The following is a 22,423-nucleotide window of genomic DNA, read 5'->3' as shown; positions in this document are numbered from 1 at the left end:
TATTCAGCATGCCTTGAATATAGTGCCTGTTGACTGGACATCTTGACTGACAGTATAGATTTCAACATTGTTATAAATGACATTAGCAAGTACAGATGATTAATTGAGATTATAGATCAATACACATACATCAATAATTAGGAAGACAACAATAAAACAATACTTTTAATATTTTATTAGGTGGTTTTTTAAATGTTGCAATAACATTTAACTCAGAGATGATGATTTCCCATAAATAAATTCATAGAAGCTAAAAAAAATACATTTTTACTCTAGCACTTGCAAGTGTATTGTAAAGAAGCTGAAATGGATATTGTTGGGAAGGTTGAACATCAGGAACAAACCTGAGACTTGTATATAAAACTAGGATTTATTATTAAAAAACTGAGTAATTTCCTATTACAATTAGCAGATCATTTTTACTTGGCAAATTGTTACTTTTTAAACATTTTCTCTATCTCTGAGAGAAATTCAATTAGGTGCTTGCCAGCCCCCTTGCCTGAACAGCAGTCACATACACCTTGTCACTGTCACAGTGCTTGATATCATCTAGAGGAGAGTGACAGGAAAGTCCAGGACTAACAAAGCCTCACTCTGATCCTGTCAGCCAACTCTGGGATGTCTTTCTTATTAGAAATACCCAGGAGTTTTCTCTGCACAAGTAGAGTCGTAGAGTAGGTAAAAGCTGTCTCTTGTTTTAACCATTTATACTACTGAATCAAAGCAGATCTCTCCCTTATCAGAGAAATGCCTGACCCTTTTGGCCAAAACCCAGCAATTTCATTTTCATTGAGAAAAAACAAACCATAACGTCCTACCCTCCCCTTGTGGACTTCTGTCTTAAATAATGGAGTGAGCAGTTCTCAAAGTAGAGAAAAAACTAATTATCATGATGCAGAATTTAAATGAAAAGTAGTCTCCTATCTCTTGTTATTATGCAGAAGTAGATCCTTGGGAGGAACACATGATTTTAGTTTTAGTTTCTGAATGAAAAAAACAAAACAAAAAAACCTATGCTCACAGAAATTCAAGTTTAAATGTCCTCCTCATCAGGCATAACAAATGTATTACTTTTCCTGGATTAAGATAATTATAATAACAACAATAGTAGCTGGAAACATAAGGTTTAATAAGATTACAGGTTAAATTGGAAAACCTAAAATTTTGTACTCATTTAAAAAATAATTGTATATAGTTAATAACTCACAAACGTGTCACTAATTATTGAAGCTGAAAAGAAAAAGAAAAATACTAAGTTTGTGTCAGTTGTTAATCTATTACTTGATTCTGATAGTTTGTTCTGAGAATACTGTTTTGTGAAAAATATAGGATAGGATGTGAAGAACTAGAAATACCCAAGTGCAAAACTAGCTGACTGAATCATGAATGTGAATAATCTAGAAAGTCAAAAAAAGTAAAATCTTGGGAGAAAATAGAACAATTTAAAGCAAGTGTCAGGTTGGTCAAAGGCTAACCTTTGATTCTGTGGTTAGGAATGAGAACTATGTTGCAGTGCCTGTTTCAGGGAGAAAAACAACCAGCACTACTTGCCTTTGCACTGAAAAGGTGATTATTTAATCAAGAATGACATTGGATTTACTTCCTTCTTTGTGTGTACTCAGTACTTACATTGAGATTGGATGGCAAGCCATTTCTCTTGGAAACAGACTGAAAAAGAAATCGTGGGCTTCCCTGGTGGCGCAGTGGTTGAGAGTCCGCCTGCCGATGCAGGGGACACGGGTTCGTGCCCCGATCCCGGAAGATCCCACATGCCGCGGAGCGGCTGGGCCCGCGAGCCATGGCCGCGGAGCCTGTGTGTCCGGAGCCTGTGCTCCGCAACGGGAGAGGCCACAGCAGTGAGAGGCCCGCGTACAGCAAAAAAAAAAAAAAAAAAAAAAAGAAATCGTAACTTTTTAAATAGATTGTTGGAAAAACCTATACTTACTGATAAAGCCACATCATTTTATTTAGTAATTTATTTAATCAGATCTAATAAACATAAAGCAATATTTTCTTGAGCCTTTCTGGATCTCATGAATGCTAACAATTTCAATGACCCTTTGATTTGGTCTGCAGATGTTTATTTACATCCTGATTTTTTTTAACATTTTTATTGGAGTATGATTGCTTTACAATATTGTGTTAGTTTCTGCTGTATAACAAAGTGAATAAGCTATACGTATACATATATCCGCATATCCCCTCCCTCTTGCATCTCCCTCCCACCCTCCCTATCCCACCCCTCTAGGTAGTCACAAATCACGGAGCTGATACCCCTGTGCTATGTAGCTGCTTCCCACTAGCTATCTATTTTACATTCGGTAGTGTATATATGTCAATGCTACTCTCTCACTTCGTCCCAGCTTACCCTTCCCCCTCTCCGGGTCCTCAAGTACATTCTCTACGTCTGTGTCTTTTTTCCTTTCCTGCCCCTAGGTTCATCAGAACCTTTTTTTTTTTTTTTTTTTTTTTTAGATTCCATATATATGTGTTAACATACGGTATTTGTTTTTCTCTTTCTAACTTACTTCACTCTGTATGACAGACTCTAGGTTCATCCACCTCACGACAAATAACTCAATTTTGTTTCTTTTTATGGCTGAGAAATATTCTATTGTATATATGTGCCACATCTTCTTTATCCTGATTTGTATTTATTTAGATGTAGGGTCTGTTATCCCAAAATAACTCTCTCTCTTTCTCACACACACACACACACACACACACACACACACACACAGAGAGAGAGAGAGAGAGAGAGAGAGAGAGAGAGAGAGAGAGAGACACCTATATGCAGAAAGACTCTATTATATAGGAACATAAACCTGGATTCTCTCTCCCTCATTCTGCCTTGAAGGAGTAATGCTGTTATGAGATGATCAAGATGGAAAGAGAGCCTTAATGTTTCCCTCAGCTTGACTAAATTTTAGACAAACATCTTTTTGACTCTAGGCCCTGATTTCCCTTTTCTTAGAGGATTTACCTTATGAAACTTATAAATGTAATTTCTTTATCTTCCTCTTTGAGATGTAAATATTTTTAAAAGCATCCTGCAAATTTTAGAACCCAGAAATTTTTTTTCAAAGACTGGAGATCCATACCTTTGAGATGATCAAGGAAGATAGTACCCCATCTCCCAGTTTCTGTGGGAGGCTAGAGGTCTATTTTAATAGGGACTCTTGCTCCAGGTTGTAAAACTACTGTCATGAAAATAAGAGAAAGTTTAATTTTCCTTTTAATAAAGCCTATTAACAAATATAGGTGACCTAAGATTCCCACTCAACTCTTAAAACTTCCCCAGCTTCTGTTTCAATGGAGTTTTCTGTCTCTCTCCCCCATTACAGTAGCCTGAATAAAGCCTTCCTCACCTGTTTTACTTTGACCAGTTCAATGCTTGCTTTTACATAGCCAAATTCATGGTGTTAGGGAACAGTGCTTTTTTTGTGATATGGGATAGAATTGCAATCTACTGTTCAAATTCTATAACCTCTTAGTTAAACCCTCTTTCAATTTGTATTTAGAGACTTTTCTTGATCCTTTTTTTTGGGTTTATTCTCTCATGTGATTTATATTCCAAGATTTAGCTGTAATGCCTCTGATTTTGGAAGTGTGCAAATTTTTTCAGGGATTCTTAGGTTTGGGTTGCTAAAATAAACACTTGAAAGTCCTGAGATGAATACTCCCCTTCACTTGCTAATCTTTTCTTAGATTTATCTTTCCTTGTCTTTGATCCTTGGTAATAGGAAACCCATGAGGACCAAGATTAAGATGTGGGCATAGGGCAAGGGTTCTTAAACTTCTTTGTGTCACGAGCCCTGTTTGGCAGTCTTGTGAAGCCTATCAACCTCTTAGAATATTCCATTTAAATCCATAAAACAAAATTCATAGTATTAAAATGGAAGCCAATGACATTAAAAATTACCAAATGTTTAAAAATTTTTATATGGTAATATATTTGTTTTTTAATATTATTTAATATTATTTAACTACATTAAATAATAAGATACAGTGACTGGTCTATCATCAACTGTAACCTTGACATGGTGATAGTGATATTTTGGTATATCTGCAACACCTTGGTAACATGAAAAAAATTATATTGGTATATATCAACAGATTAGCTTATGCTGCTGTGGGGTTTTTTCCTATATTCACAATTGAAGAAAGTGTTAAATTTCAGCTGGTGGTTAATGAAAAAAAATGTATTTTTTTCCTATTTAAGTGTATGGATAGCCTGGCCTGGAGTACAAGGACCAGAAGAGTGTTTTGATTCTAAATCAGGACTGCAAATGAAAACTTATGGCCTTACTGGCCCATTGTAGCTTTTCATCATTACTGGCTATGTATAGGAGATTGTGGCAAAATCCCTATTGAAATAAACTATCAATTCCTTCCAAATATCATCCTTATAAAACTGAAGCAGTGCTAAGATGAAAATTCAAAAGGTTGGAATTCCAGCACAGTTTCATCACATCTTTATTTTTACTAACCTCTAACTGCACGAGCATAAAATGTACTCACTCATCTGACTATGCTAAGTTCAAATGCCTTAGGGACAAGCTGTTCACTTTCAGTGGGTATTTTTATAGTGTAAGATAGGAAAGAGCCTCAGGAGAAGGAAGTTTTGAGTAATGGCAGAGAAACTATATGGATCATTCACTTACAGAATGTTCTTTAACCTCTTAAGTAAATGGAGTTTTACAAAAACTCCTCCCATAACAGCTGTATAAAACTGAGGTTTTTTTATATATTACAATGACATTACATGTTTCTCTCAAATGCTTGTTACTTTGCAGTTTCCATGTTGTACAGATTTTTGCATTCATAATTTTGAATAGACCGTGAAAAAAAAGATAAACAAATACTGTTAATAAACTCTGCAGTTAAGAAAGAAGCATTACATTTTACAATCATTGCTAACTGACTGATTATACTCAAGTTATGTTTCATTCTGATACCAAGAACTGTCAACCTCATCAAAAGAAACAGGACTAGAAATTTTAAAAAAGAATTCTAGAATTCTTGAGCAAAATCAGGCTGGAAATAACTAATTCCTGAATAGAGGCATAATCAATACTGTAGTTAGGGGGGAAATGCTAGTTAATATTAAACCTAATACATTTAATCCTATGTGACTTCTAAATTCTGCCAAATTCACTGTTGTGAACCTGAATATGTTTTTGTTATTCTTCCCTTTTCCTTAGCTTTGATGTCTTTCTTTTTAAAAATTTTTATCTTATATTGGAGCATAGTTGATATACAACGTTTTATTAGTTTCAGGTGTACAGCAAAGTGATTTAGTCATACATATACATGTATCTATTATTTTTCAGATTCATTTCCCATATGGGTTATTACAGAGTATATGTTTTTTATGCAGTGTGTGCTTACTGCCTCCAGGTAATCTTTTTCTGTCTTATGAAATCATATCCAAAGTTTTAAATTTTTCTCTTTGACTATTTATTACTAAGGAGATGTCTAGAAGAAAAAAAAATTCAATTCTTATTTGTGTTTATCAGATACATCAGATAAGCCCACCCCACTAATTCCCATCAGAAAATGCTTAGATTATTTTCTGAAAATAATAATAATAAAAATAATAAAAATAATAATCTGTAAAAATATGACTATTAATTTAGGCCATAGATAATTTCCCTTCACTGGGCCAGAAACAACAAAAGGATTTGGTCAGTGGACTATCAGTTTGCTATCTCTTGTTAATTACGTAAAGGACACTGGAGTTAGAAAGAAAGGAAAAATCAAGTGGTATTATTGGTTTCATAACCACCTCCGTGACCAAAAACACCTCAGTCTTTGATGTGGAGAGGTGAAGGATCACTGTGGGCATTTTGATTTGATAGCTTCTCAGAGGATCTCTTGACCTAACTCCAGTCAATCAAATGCCAGAATCCCAGGAAAAGGAAGGTTATTATAAAGAACAAGGCAAATCAAAGCTGCATCACTATGTTTTCTGTAGACAAGAGGCAGTTCCAGTTTTGACTTTAGCACAACAATAAGAATTTAATAAAAGGGAAACATTTAAAGGACAACAACAAGGCAGATGCACTTTGCAGGAAATTTTAGGTGGAATCATTCACCTGCCTACAGCATAGGTCAGGTGGTATTAGCTTCTAATATACCTGAAGACATCAGTCAGTGACTAATGTATTGACAATATATGAGCCAGGAAGCCATGTAAAAAATAGGAAAAAAGTTGGAGTTGTGAGACTGCCCAGGATTAATCAAATTGAGCAAGTCAGAAAAATATGAACAGGTTCCAGTTTCAGCAATTCAGCTCCTGAGTAGAAACTCCTGGTAGCTCACAAATTCCTGTCTTTTTGATGGTGTTTGTCCCTTGATCTATAATTACCTTCAGGCCACTGGCTTACAACCATGATAACAGGTGTTCAAGCACTTCCACAGACTACATGACTTACTTAGATCTATATAACACATGTTCTGCATGTAACATTATTTATTCAGAAACAAGTATTCATTTTTGCTCAAGATATCAACCTGGTTCACTAGTCCATGGAAAAAGAAATATTTGAGTTATGGTCTATGCAATATCCACAAATAGAATTATGAATTTTTGAAATGTAGTGAAACAATATCTTCCAACAGAAGCATTAATTTCTGGACATAATAATTATGATTCACATGACTTAGAGAGAAAATTAAAGCAAACTATCTATCCCATAATCTGAGAGAAAAATATGGTCATTTATCATCAAAGGAGATAACTGAACTTACTATTCAAGTTTAAGAATCTCCTTATTCATGTTGCTCTATTAGCTCTATCAGAAGAAGATGCATGTATCTCTACCTATAAGCCTCTAGCATAGTGCCTGGAACACAATCGGTAATCATTAATATGATTAAAAAATGGGAAAAGTTCAATTTTTTTAAAATTAATTAATTAATTATTTTTGGATGCACTGAATCTATGTTCCTGCGTGCGGGCTTCCTCTAGTTGAGGCGAGCAGGGGCTATTCTTCATTGCCATGAGCAGGCTTCTCACTGGGGTGGCTTCTCTTGTTGCACAGCGGGGGCTTTAGACACACGGGCTTCAGTAGTTGCAGCATGCCAGCTCAGTGGTTGTGGCTCACAGGCTCTAGAGCACAGGCTCAGTAGTTGTGGCACACAGGCTTAGTTGTAGTGCAGGGCATGTGGGATCTTCCTAGACCAGGGATCAGACCCATGTCCCCTCCATTGGCAGGCAGATTCTTAACCACTTCACCACCAGGGAAGTCCCAGGAAAGGTCAATTCTTAACAGCTTTTCCTTATCAGAGCCACAAAAAGAAAACTTTAACAAGCATATATGTGATCCTTAAATATCACTGGGGAAATTAACATCACACCCCAAAATATTCTCCTATATGAAGTGTTTATGAGCCTTCCTTAATCTAAGCTAACAAGTTTTAAATGTGTCTCTTAAAATTTTGCATCAATGTGATATTTGTTACTCTGAGAAGGAGCTTACTTCTTATCTTTGCCCTGTTTTTGTGGTAATGACATTCATACAATTTATTGAAATCCTACTTACTTTAGAAGTGTACTCTAAAGGAAAATAAGTAAACCTTTTGCATGTTAAGAAACACAGCAAATGCAGTTGACATTATTTGCTCTTGAAAGACACAGGAAAAATGAAAATAAAAGGAAAAAGAACTGAAAAATGTTTTTCATTTATGTGAATTTGTTTAGTTCAATGAGACTGTTAAAACATTAAAGTTCTTTAATACCATTTTTCAGTTATTGTCTTTTTGTTTGAACTCATATACTAACATAATATTGTTGGTTACCCTCCCATATTTATGGCCCTTTCTTCTGTCTAAATCATACATCACCTGAAGAGGAAAATATATCTCATATTTTCTTTGAAATACTTGCAGCATCTTCCTTACACATATTAACTACCTAGTTAATAATTATCAAATTAAGTGTATGACAAGTCTTTATGTCATTGCATGAAATATTTGTCTCATCCAATCCCAATCCAAATGGACATACAGGTTCCTAAAGTCTTAAGTTTCAGTGTCAAATTTGGGTAAAAGTACCAAAAATTTACTTTTTTAACAATACTAATCCAAAATGCTCTTCTTTTCTTTAAATTTTTTTTAGATCTGAACCTATCTTTGTACCTGTTGGGGGTTGAGACTTTCTAGTGAGTCCAAAGCCTCCCTCTCACCAGAAGTGATTCTGTTTCCAAGAGATGCTGAGAGACCTGAGAACTAACTCATCCTTTGTTTCCCTAGTCAAGTTTCCACTCCATTATCTATGCCTGCTTTTTTTAAACGTGAGCAATCTCTTGAAAATGTCCACAGATATTCCATTTCATAGACAAAATAAAAAGAAGTATCAAAAAGGAATATCACCAACTTTTAGTGTTTCTTTTTCCTAGTCTTACAATGGATCTGCTAAGTCACATCTTTCAGAAACCCTTCTCAATGTATTTTCAACTTCTCCCATCAATACACTGAAGATCCTTTCACTTGTTACCAAGTCATGGAATATCCCAGAGCATCTATCTTCTTACAACCTTCGACAATAATTCTGTATTTAGTGTTCTCTTCCTTTTGCTTCTGTGACAATGATTTCTTGTTCGTCTTTTTCTCTCATGACTGAATGTTCCTTTTTAGTTTCTTTTCATCCCCTCTACTTCATAAACATTGGTTTTCCTAACTCAAAAGAAAAAAAAAACTGAAAATATATTTGCAATGTATTTTTCTACTAAGTAATGGTAATGTTTACAACCAATGAGAAACTCCCACAAATATTGAATTCTGAAATTCTGTAATTTATTTCATGCACACCCACAAAGTTCTCCATCGCCATCATCACTGGCATTATTAGCCCAAACCCTAATCTATCTTACTTGGAATATTAAGAACTTATTGCTAATCATTTTCTCTATAAACAATGTGACCGCTTACAATCTATCTTATATACAAAAATCAGAGTAATATTTTTTAAATGTAACCTGAACATGCCCAACACATACACACACACACACACACACACACAACCAACACCACCAGTGCTTCAAATTTTGTTTTTTGGGCTTCCCTGGTGGTGCAGTGGTTGAGAATCTGCCTGCCAATGCAGGGGACATGGGTTCGAGCCCTGGCCTGGGAGGATTCCACATGCCGCGGAGCGGCTGGCCCCGTGAGCCACAATTACTGAGCCTGCGCGTCTGGAGCCTGTGCTCCGCAACAAGAGAGGCCACGATAATGAGAGGCCCGCACACCGCGATGAGGAGTGACCCCCACTTGCCGCAACTAGAGAAAGCCCTCGCACAGGAACGAAGACCCAACACAGCCATAAATACATAAATAAAATTTTAAAAAAAAGCAAAAGAAATCTGAATGAAGTATGGTCTTTAAAAAAAAAGAATAAATAGCCTTTTCTAAAAAAAAAAAAAAATTTTGTTTTTCTAAGGATAAAGCCCCACATTTTTAACATGGCCTGTGAAGTGCTGTATGGTTTTGCTTTGTGTTTTGCTGCTGCCTCACTTCACACAAGTTCCTTGACTGCTCTTTGGGCTCCATTGTCACTAGTCTGCTTTCAGTTCCTCTAATATGCCCTACCTTTTTCCAGTCACTACAAGATTAGGCAATTAATGATATTTTTTTAGTTATGCTTTCTTCTCCATTTTTACCTACTTAACTTTTATTTCACTTAAATTTTAGCTCACTCACCACTTCTTCAAGGCAGCTCTTCTGTTCTGATGTCTCTACTGCATGTTGTTTTTGCACCTTCTATCTTTCCTTGTTTGCATTATTGTAGTTTGTAACCATAGATTTAATTTTATAGAATCATTTATTTGATAGGGGCAGAAAATAAATATCCAACAATCTATTCTTGTCCCTCTGCTCCCTTAATTTCTCTCAAATCTCGCCAATTCTTTCCATGCTTACTATGAAATTTCATCCAGATTATCTCTATAGACTAGTAACTATTTACTCTGTCTTTAGTCTTGAACCATTTCATCTAATCTCTCTATTCCTTAATTTAAAATGGTCTTTCTAAATATGTAAATATGATTTTGTTTCTTCTCTATTTAAATCAATTCAAACGGCCTCATAGCTCTCAGAAAAAAGCACAAAGTTTACTTTGGTTTACAAAACTTTTGTAAGATACCTTTTTCATCTTATTTCATTCCCCACCAACCACTTGATGTTAAATCTGTCAAGGACTTACCTGCTCCCTTACCTCTAGTTCCCATCCTGCTGTTTCCTTGCCTGCCTGTCTCCTAGGCATCTCTGTAGGGATATGCCTCCTTGATCACACCTGACTAGTTCAGCTGCTCTTAATCTTATTTCCCATAGTAGCTAGGCTTTGTTGCTTTTAGTCTGATTCTTTATATCACATGGATCTTTATAGCACATTCTCCCTCTCTCTCTCACTCTCTCTCTCTCTCCACACATATATGTATATACACATCGATATGTGTGTATGTATATGTATGTATGTATATATTTAAAAAAATTAATTTATACCATTTTATTTCCTCCTACAAGACAGTAAACTCAGATATTTACTAATATCTAAGATTTTTAAAAATAATAAAATACAAACAAGATTTTAATATAATAAATCTACAAGTCTGAGCACCCAACCCTAACATGACGGGGTGTGGGGGGCTGTTTTCCCCCCATACCACTGAACAATTCTTGGACACAAGCTAGATGTTCTACAATTCAACTCAATTCTGGCACTATCTACTCTGAGATAACAACAGATTCCACAGGTTAAGGGCTCAGTTTTACAAAAGTACCTTCTGCTTCAGATGCCAATCATAGGCCCAGTACAGACCTGTACTTCTGATCCACTGGCTATAAATCAGAGGTTCCCACAATCCTCTCCTTGTGCTCAATTAATTTTCTAGAGTGTCTCACAGAACTCAGAGAAACATTCTACTTACCAGATTACTGGTTTATTATGAAAGAATATAACTCAGGAACAGCCAGATGGAAAAGATACATAGGACAAGGGGAAGTGGCTCAGAGTTTTCAAGCCCTCTATGAGCATGACACTCTCCTCAAATATACAAGTGTTCACCACCTGGAAGTTCTCCAAATTCCATCCTTTTGGGCTGTATGGAGGCTTCATTACATAGGTATGATTGATTAAATCACTGGAGATTGTGATTCAACCTCCAGGCCCTCTCCCCTCCCTGGATGTCAGGGGGGCAGGACTGAAAGTTCCGACCCTCTAAGCACCTGATTGGTTCCCCTGACAACCAGCCTCCTACCTTAGGTATAGTCCAAAGTCACTTAAGTAATATAACAAGACAAACCTTTATCACTCTCATCACTTAGGAAATTCCAGGTGTTTTAGAACCTCTGTGCTAGAAATGTGGGTGACAACCAAATATATATATTTTATTATAAATCACAATATCACAAAATCAATGCCTTATCAATTTTTATTGTGATAATGTACATAATTGTCTAACCTCCCTTAATATATTATGAACTTCTTGAAAATTATATTATTAATATTTGTAAAACTTTATCAATTGCAAGTTGACTTTATTTGTATTATCTCATTTGACTTTCAGAACAAATGAGATTGATGAAGGAGAATTATTGCTATTCCTATTTTTAAGAATGAATAATTGAGACTCAAAGTGATAAAATGACTTGTTTAAGACCAAATGCTATTAAACATTATTAAATTATAATCTCATTCTTTCATTTCAAATCATGTCCAAAAGCACATAGCTGGGTGGTTGCATACAATTTTTTGGGGGGAATGAATAAATGAATGCACTAGTAATCTAAATGAAAATTTCACATTTTTGTTTAAAATTATAATGATTGGAAGAATACAAAACAAGATACAGTGGATTTATAGTTCCATAGGAGCTGGCACTGTACCAGAGAAAGTTTAAAGTATTGTAGATTGAATGCCATATAAAATGGCATTAATTTAATTATTTTTGAAAAGATCAGGATATGAAGAAAATAGCAAGTGAACACAATAAGCAAAACTTTAAGTTAGGAATTTTTAATTTAAATTTAAAATTGGTTATATATCAGATTTAACTTTCCTTAATACATAGAAATATTCTAAAATAACTCACAATTAATCTTTTAGAGGTTTTTTTTTCATTTTAAAGTGAGTTTACACTTAAAATCATACTGATTTAACTTAATATCTCTGTAAAGCAGTATGAATCACACCTGCCTTTATACATCTGTTTATGTAAGTGTGAATGCAAATTATGAGAATGAAACATTATAAGCAATTTATATTTATTGTAGTCTTGTTTCTATTTCAGTGGGAGGTGACCATAATGTATGACCCTGGTAAGCAGAAATGCATTGAACATCAAAAGAGACTGCTCCCACAGAGTGCTTTCTTCGAACATAACGAGTACAAAAAGGAGAGTTCAATTGTCTTTAAAACATCTTCAATAACATGGCAAGATTTATTCACTTAAAATTAAAATCATCATTATTAACATTTTTAAGTGTCTGTATGGTGCTCACTATTGCTGAAATCTAAAAGAGAAAGAAAGAAAGGAAAAGGAAAAAAAATCAAAGCTTTTTTCTTCATTAGATTATGCCCTGAGATAGACTCAATTCAGTCACATTTAAAAGGAAGTAAATGCTCTTGATTCAAATGAAAGGAAGGAAGGAAGAAAGAACAAAAAGAAAAAGACCAAGAATCTCTATGCATCATTAGTTTACAAGGTTTTTTAGTCTTTTATTTTTAATTGATTTAATTTAAGGGCATGGGGCAATGGTATTTTAAATGTTTCCCCTCAGATATTCCCCTTACATATTTTGGAGAAAAAAAAAAGCTTCCAATTGTCAGGCATAATTTCAGTGCCCAAAGATTCTATTGTCTGCTGGTTTATACAAATATCCTATATGATTTATAATAATTACTTAATATATTTTAACTATTTCCTGAAAGATAATTATCCATTTAATTGAGCAATGTACAAATGTGTTCACACAAGCAGTTGGAGGAAAAATATATAGGATTAAATGGTTAAATATACATAAGCATTTCAAAAGATAGTAACTCTCAAAATCAATTAACAATAGTCCTTAAAAAATGCTCTGAAGACACACATTCTTGTTGCATAGACTGTAAATAAAAAACTTGATTCTAGAGCTTAAAGTCCATATTGTGCAAAGAAGTTGTAAATTAGATACACAGTTAGAATGTGGTCAAATATAAAGTTACCATATGAACAGTCAGATGACTCTGGAAACATGCTTACACTCTGATGCTAAATAAATGTAATTTTTACTTCCTGCTTACATCACACAGGAGATCACTGAATAAAATTTTTATTTGTTGTCTATTTTCTATAGTAAATAAAACCACACTGAGGAGGCATGTAGGCATTTCCAAAGATACTACCAGTTAGTATGTATAATGGATAACTTCATATAATGTTCCAATTCATGCCTGTAGGAAGACTACTTCTCCAGCAGATCTAACTCACAAGGATCCACACATTCCCTGTGCTTGATGGGATCAATTTTATGCATATTTAACATCTTTATATTGACACTAGGCCCATTTTGGTAATGCCTTATGTGCTTGTGATTCTTCCTTTATTTCTACCATGAAGCACAATTTTTAAAAAAAATTAATGATTTCAGAATTTGTTAACTATAGGCTCCACTTCTAAACTTCATCCTACAGAACTCAAAGCCTCTAGACATTCACCCATTAGCTTCTGTGTATCAACTCAGACCCAGTTTTAATCTTTCTTAACATGATTCTGAGTTCACTTATCTTACCTATACTGCTTAAATCATAGCTAAGAATCCAACTTATAACATTTACCCATACAATATCTTTTTGTAGTCCCATAACACTTAATTGTTTGGGTAAGAATATGGTGAAGAGTTAACAAACACTAACTACAGTTGAATAGCTAAAATCCTAGGAAAAGAACAGGGAGAGGAGATCAAGATGGCTGAGTAGGAGGATGCTTAGCTCACCTCCTCCAATGAACACATCAAAAATACATCTACATGTGAAACAATTCTCACTGAAAACAAACTGGAAACTGGCAAAAAGACTCTTATACAACCAAAGATGTAAAAAAAGAGATCCAGATGGAGTTGGGTAGGAAAGGAAGAGAAGCAATCAGGTTGGGACCTATGTCCCTAGGAGGAGACACAGAAGAAGAGAAGGATTACACAGACTTGAAGATCAACCCTGGGGACTGAGGAATTAAAACTACATATTGAGCACCCCAGCCCTGGAGTCTGATATTGGGAAGACAATTCCCCTTAGCTGGTTTGAAAACCAGTGAGACTTACTGGGGGCTGTAATAAATTTAGACTCTGCTCATGAAGGGCATGCACACACTTGCTTACTCCTAGGAACAAGGTGGAGGAAGCAGATTGAAACTCTCTGGGACTCTGGTCAGTTTCCTGTGGCTGTCACATGGCACCCTAGCCTATGCCAAACACCCACTCCAGTTCTTCTGGCTCCAGATTCACATTAGGGAAGAAGGCTGCCATTGCTGATGAAAGTGCACAGTTGAGGATGATGGAGCCAGCTTGGACTTGTCATTGGCAACCGAATGGGGCAAGGGTGGTCATTAGTGTCATTCACAAAGATGACAGATTGGGAGCCACCTGGAGCTCTAATTAGTGCATTGAGACTGCCTTGGTGTGTGACCTGGCTCATGCTTCAGCACTGTTCTCCACTAGGGAGAAGGTGACTATTTTTTTTTTTTTTTTTTTTCTTTTTGCTGTATGCGGGCCTCTCACTGTTGTGGCCTCTCCCGTCGCGGAGCACAGGCTCTGGATGCGCAGGCCCAGTGGCCATGGCTCACGGGCCCAGCCGCTCCGCGGCATATGGGATCCTCCCAGACCGGGTCACAAACCCGTATCCCCTGCATCGGCAGGCGGACTCTCAACCACTGCGCCACCAGGGAGGCCCGGGAGAAGGTGACTTTAAGAGTGACAACTTAGGCTGAATGGAACCAGTTTAGGCCCAATCCTCAGGGCTTCTGCTTCAGCACCTTGAGACCTACCCCCATCCCTGATAGAGTGGTGACAGCCACTGAGCATAGAAGAACCACTGCTCACACCTGGCTCTGGCATTAGCCCCTCCATCTTCAACCCCACTTCCCCAAAAGAGGATATGAATCAGCACACCCTGGGGGAAGAAGTGATCCATATTTACTTGAGATCCAGCTCTCCCACCATAGTCACTGGACACAAGTAGACTCCCACACAAAGATACCCCTTCAAGAGAGGAATAGGTAACTGTCTCACTTAGTATCATAGAGACAGACAAAGTTAAACAAAATGAGAAAAGAGAGGAATTTGTTTCAAATGAAAAAACAAGAAAAAAACCTGAAAAAACAACTAATGAAACAGAGATAAATAATTTTACAGATAAAGAGTTCAAAGCATCAGTAATAAGAATGTTAAGTGAAGTAGGGAAAATAATAGATGAACACAGTGAGAATTTTAACAACTAGAAACTATAAAAATAGAAACTAGAAAATATAAAAAAGAACCAGTTAGCACTGAAGAATCCAAACCTGAAATGAAAAATGCATTTGAAGGAATTAACAACACACTAGGTGATACAGAACACATAAGTAATCTGGAAGATAGAATGATGAAAATCACCCAATCAGAACAGCAAAAAGAAAAACAAATTTTAAAAATGAGAACAGTTTAAGGGATCTCTGGAAGAGCATCAAGCATACTAACATTAGCATTATAGGGGTCCCAGAAGAAGAGAGAGAGAAAAGGGTCAAAAATGTATTTAATAAAATTATGGCTGAAAACTTTCTGAACCTGAAGAAGGAAATGGATATCCAGATACGGGAAACACAGAGAGTTTCAAACAAGATGAACCCAAACAGACCCACACCAAGATATATCTAATTAAAATGACAAAAGTTAAAGATGAAGACAGAACTCTATAGGCAGCAAGAGGAAAAATAAAGAATCACGTACAGAGGAACTCCCATAAATCTATCAGCTGCTTTTTCTACAGAAACTTTGCAGGCAAGAAGGGAGTGGTTTGATATATTTAAAGTGCTGAAAGGGAAAAACATACAACCCAGCAAGATTGTCACTCATAAAGGAAGGAGAGATAAATAACTTCTTAGACAAGTGAAAACTGAGTTAATCAATACTAAACCAACCATAAAGAAATGTTAAAGTGTCCTTTCTAAGTAGAAAAGAAAAGGTTACAATAAGACATAAGAATTTATAGAAAAGGAAAAATCCCACTAGTAAAAAATATGGAGTAAAAGCTGTGGATCAACCACTTAAATAAGCTAGTGTATAGATTAAAAAAAATTGTAAACTATAACTGCAATAAACAGTGAAGGGATAAACATGAAAAAGTGAAATATGACATCAAAAACACAAAACATGGGGGAGAGGAGTAAAAAAAATATAAATATGTTAGAGTGTGTTTGAACTTAGATAATTTTCAGTTTAAACCAAGTAGCTGTAGTTATAGGTTAATATAAGTGAACCCCACGGTAACTACAAATCAAAAACCTACACTAGATACACAAAAACGAGAGAGAAAGAAACAAAATTATACCACTAAAGAAAATCATCAAACCACAGGGAAGAAACTAAAAGAAGCAGAAAAGAACTACAAAAACAATCAGAGAACAAATAATAAAATAGCAATAATTACCTACCTATCAATAATCACTTTAAATATCAATGGACTAAATGCTCCAATCAAAAGACATAGGGTGGCTGATTGGATAAAAAAAAAAAAAAAAAAAAAAGACTCATCTAAAGCCTGCCTACAAGAAACTCACTTTAGAGCTAAAGACACATAGACTGAAAGTGAAGTGATGGAAAATGATATTTCATGAAAATGGAAATGACAAGAAAGCTGGAGTAGTAATACTCATAACAGGCAAAATAGACTTTGAAACAAAGTCTATAACAAAAGACTGAGAGGCATTGTATAATGATAAATGGAACAATACAAGAAGAAGATATAATATTTGTTAACATATATGCACCTAATATAGGAGCACAGAAATATATAAGGCAAATATTAACAGACATAAAGGGATAAATTGACAATAATATAATAAGAGTAGGGAACATTAACACCAGAGTTACATCAATGGAAAGATCATCCAGACAGAATATCAATAAGGAAACTGTAGTCCTAAAAGATACACTAGACCTGTTGGACTTAATAGATATATATAGGAGATTCCATCCAAAAAAGCAGAATTCACATTCTTTTCAAGTGTGCATGGGGTATTTTCCAGGATAGATCACATGCTAGGCCACAAAACAAGTGTCAACATACTTAAGAGGAAAGAAATTATATCAAACATTTTCTTCTGACCAAAATGATATGAAACAAGAAATAAATTACAGAAAGAAAAATGGGAAACACACAAACATGTGGACACTAAACAGCATTCTACTAAAAAAACAGTGAGTCAATGTAGAAATCAAAGAGGAAATCAGAAGATAACTCAAGACAAATGAAAAAACAAAGCTTTCAAAAATCTATGGGAGTCAGCAAAAGTAGTTAGGGAAATTTACAGTGATACAGACCTACCTCAAGAAATAAAAACCTAAAAAATGATACGTATTCTGTTTCACATAGACTTTCACTAGTGTAAATCCCAATGGAAAAAAAAATAACCCTACAATTGTCCTATAATTCCTCTTAAAAAAAAATATTTATTTATTTATTTATTTATTTATTTATTTATTTATTTTTGGCTGCCTTGGGTCTTCATTGCTGTGCATGAGCTTTCTCTAGCTGTGGTGAGTGGCGCTACTATTGGTTGTGGTGTGCAGGCTTCTGATTGCAGTGGCTTCTGTTGTTGCAGAGCATGGGCTCTAGGGCACATGGGCTTCAGTAGTTGTGGCACATGAGCTCATCAGTTGTGGCTTGTGGGCTCTAGAGTGCAGGCTCAGTAGTTGTGGCACATGGGCCTAGTTTCTCTGCGGTATGTGGGACCTTCCCAGACCAGGGATCGAACCCATGTCTTCTGCATTGGCAGGTGGATTCTTAACCACTGCATCACCAGGGAAGCCCACCATAATTCCTCTTGACATATAGTAATTCATTAATCTAATTCCCCTAAATTTGTTTCTGGGTTTGAAATCACTGTTGGACAAAATCATAAAAGACTCCACTGAATAGGCTACTATAATTTTTGTTATCAATCCATAATTGTCCCTTATTTTTCCACATTAATTATTTTTTTCATTATTTGGAGACTCCTTTTAGGCTTCTGTACAGCAGCTCTGTCCATGTTTCCAGAGATCCTTCTGTTTTCAATATTATTCCTGCTTTTCTCACTTAGCAGGTGACTTTGCCTATTCATTCTCTGGTAAGACTAAATCATTGAACTTGATATTCACAGTGGCCTTTCTCTAGACAACCCCAACACCTGTCAACATATTATCTCTTTCAATTTTAAAACATGTCCATATCTTAATCTATCGTTCTTCCTAGGCCAGAAGTAGTCCTTGATCTCAGACTGTCTTCCTTTCTTCTCTAGCAACTATCCTCTCTCTCTATTCCTCTCTGTTCAACAGTAAAAGTATTCTATGATCTCACATGGGGTTTAAAATTCTGTATTAAAGAGGGAGGTACAAGTAACTTATCAGTATCACTAAAACAACTTCCTTAATGTTAGTTCTAGGATTTTTTTTTATTATTATTTAGAGGTCAACCTGTACTACAGAAAATCCATTCTGGCATTTCCAAGGAGCTGTCAAACAACACAACTTAAGAAATCTTTTACTGAGAATACAGGAACTGGAAGAAAAGAAAAAAAATACTTATTAAAATTCAAATTTTGTTGCAAAAGAAACATGTTTAAATTTCAATTTGGATAATTAAATATTATGGAAAATGAAATATATGAATATTAACAAATGGGGTTTAAAGAACATTTATTATGCACTCTTTGCTTTGGTAATACTATCTTATTTGGATAAAGAGCTAAAGTGAAATATTATTAGTCAAAATTTCCAAGATTTCACATTCTGATTGGCTGAAAAATTCAGATTGTTTTCTCTCACTATAACTCTCCATATTAAATCCTACTGTCTTTTACTCTTTGTCCCTATTCTGATATTTAGTTCTCTCCCACTCCCCAGCTATTATCACAAATGTCTAACATAATTCTAAAGTAATTTTCTATCCTGTACAACCCAAAGCCATAATGTGTTCCCACTAACAGATATCACACTCTGAGCATCTCTTATGCACATTTACTAATTGGACTTGAGTAAGCCTATTATCTATCTTATTTGATTCTGGCTCAGAATCAGTAGTAGCCTTACTGGAGAAAGTATGGTAATCTTATTAATAGACCTCTGTATATTTTCAGTTTAACTTAATTCAACAAATACTTATTCATTGCCTCTATTGCTCAGTGCCTATCACATGGTTGGGCATTAGGAAATAAAGGAAAATGAGGTAATTTTTGTTTTACTTTACAGAGAAGCTTTGTATAATTTTATCAGCACACTTTGCTAAGATGAGAATTCCAAGGCTCCCAGGAAGCTGCTCCCCACCTCCCATCAAACCTAGAGCTTGCCTGTAGTGTCTGTGAGTAGTGCAGCCTCATCTTCCTGGGCTCAGCCCATCCTACCTGTTCTATCCACACTCCAGGAATCTTATACTTTGAAGTCCAGGATGACTGTAGAAAATATGTCATCCAAACCAGCAGCCCCATTTACAAGAGGACAAATTCTTTTGAGACATGTTATTAGAGACATCGATAAAAGAAATTAGTAACATTTGTTAAATGCTAAGAAAAAAATAATATGTGCATTGTCTAATAAGAGCACATATGAGGAACACTTCACTCAGGTTAGAGTGAGCTTGGAGAGTGTCATGAGAATAAAAGAATTCTAGGTAGAAAGATGACTGCAACCAGAAGAAATAGTCTAAGGTGTTTTTAAGAAATTATAAATACCTTCAACCTAGTACAAGAACGGAGGCTGAGCAGGTAGGAAAAATATTGCTTATAAAGGGATTTGTACATTTAAAATTTTAAAAGGGAATAAAGGAATGTCAGTATCTTGATCAAGGATGAGGAAGGGATTGAGACTATGACTATGATGAATCTGATTAGGAACTTCCAAAGTAGTTGCAAGCCAAGCAATAAAATATACACTTTTGGAATATAGGATGCATATCTGGGTAGAAAATATGTATCTGAGAAGGTCTTTATATAAATAATAAATAAATGCATGGTTGTAAATGGCATCATTCTTCTGGTAGAGGTCAAATAAGAAGGGTAGTTGAAAGACAGAACCTTAAGAAATAGCAGGAGAATGTTTAGGAGTAGGATAAGGAAGATAAATCTTGAAGCATCTTAGAAAAAGAGCTAGAGAATTAAGAGTAAAACCCATAGGTGACAGTGCCACAGAGGGCATGAATGAGATTTCAAGACTGTGTATGAGAATAATTCACAAACACGGGATAAATAATGTTGAATATTCACACACTCTCTACTTGGAAAGATGCTTTCTAAACATAAAAGAAAGTGTGTATATTTCACAGGAAAAATATAAATGTAACTACATAAAATTAAAAGAAACATGAACTGCAAAAGGGAAAATACATTAAGGGCAGTCATCAAACCCGGAGAAACATTAGGAACAAGTATAACATGTAGTTAAAATTCCACTGTATGAGAATTCACCATAATTGAATATAGGAAACTCATTCCAGTAGAAAAAATAAGCAAAAAGGATGAAGAGAAAATTCACAGCAGATAAAATACTAAAATTAAAAGTATAGAAAAATGCTCCAAATTACCAATAACCAAGTAAATTCAAGTTAGACCAAGAATGAAGCACCATTTTTACCTATCAAATTTTATCAGACTACTTCTTTGCTGGCTAGTGTGCGGTGAGATAAGAAGTCTTAAACATGGATAGCTGAGGGCAAATTGATGAAAACTTTCTAAAAAAGTGTACCAATTATTGGGGTGAGGAATTTGGTGAAGGGGGAATTTTAAAGAATAGATTATTGTATTTTATATGATGTGATCCAAATTTTCATCTATCTAAAACCTTAAGCTGAGTATCTTCAGTACTTTTGGAGTCATATTTTTTCCATTGGGCATAATCAAATGTTAATATTATATAATGAGAGAAAGGAAGATGTTCAATGAAAAAACCCAAGGTATTGGGCTTACAAATGTAAATATTGCTTTCAAGCTTTTTATTGTAAGTGCTCCCAAAAGATGTGGTTCATAGTCCATATTTCTTGTTTGTCTGTTTCTGGTTGCTCTATGTACCATACAACTTGTATCTGAGGCCCCCCAAGAACACAATTCAGTGATGACCTCGTTGGCAACCATAACAAAACTTCTTTATAATTTATTCCATGTTCACTTATTCTATTTGTTGTTTATTATATATTCATTAGTTCTGTAAGATTTTTGTCTGTCAAAAATACCAGGTTTTAGAACACTTGTGAAGTTTTTAACTTTTAGAGATATCAGTTTTTGAATACCACTGAGGGTATTGTTATTTATAAATATTTATTCCTGATGAACCTCAACTAAAAGAGTTAAGATATTGTTTCCTCATGTGGAGATTAGTAGTACTTACTAGGGAAAAATGCAACAATACTTATTTATACCAAGATATGCTACATACTCATGAATTTAAGTGTATCTCTATGTCTTGGGAGTCTTCTCAGATATATACTATTTCCAAAAATGTATAGACATTAAAATCTATTCTTAGCAAGCCACAGGCTTGGAGATAATATATTAGCCACAAATACTGTGTTAATTTAAGCCAACAGCTGATTGGAGTTAATAAAAAATGTAAATATTTTCTAAGATCTTAATATGATAACTCCCATATAGATTGAAACCATATTAATATGAAATCAATAGAATTGATTAATCTTAATTTCAACATTATAATGCATAGCTGGAGTAGTATACTGTATTTTAATATCATTTCATATGTTATTTATTTAATTATTTCAATTGAATAATATTAATGGATCAGTAGATTAAAAATCTTATCTACAATCAGAAATAAGGTATTTTTGTCATATTACTAAAATATAGACAATATAGCATGGAACATAATTACTTTATAATTAATATCATCACACATACCAGTTGGATATGTCTTTTTTTTCTTATGTTTCAAAGAAGCTAAAAGGAGATTTTTTATATATTTACATCATAGATAAGAGATACTGCTTAAAGAGAATAAATGTGTAAAGTGATTGGAAAATGCAGATGTTTATGCCAGAAAGTGTAGCATGCATGCTGGTCAGGTGAACATGTTTTCAGGTTTAAATATTTATACAGTTATTAAAGCCTGTAGAGTTATAAAAATAAGTTGACTAGCTATGTATTTCTAAAAGAAATACTCAAATATGTTACAATGCCTTGTACTTTACAAAGTTAATCAATATATTTAC

Source organism: Mesoplodon densirostris, chromosome 17 (genome assembly GCF_025265405.1).
Source record: "Mesoplodon densirostris isolate mMesDen1 chromosome 17, mMesDen1 primary haplotype, whole genome shotgun sequence".
Classification (NCBI taxonomy): domain Eukaryota; kingdom Metazoa; phylum Chordata; class Mammalia; order Artiodactyla; family Ziphiidae; genus Mesoplodon; species Mesoplodon densirostris.
Note: the sequence above shows the minus strand (reverse complement) of the source record.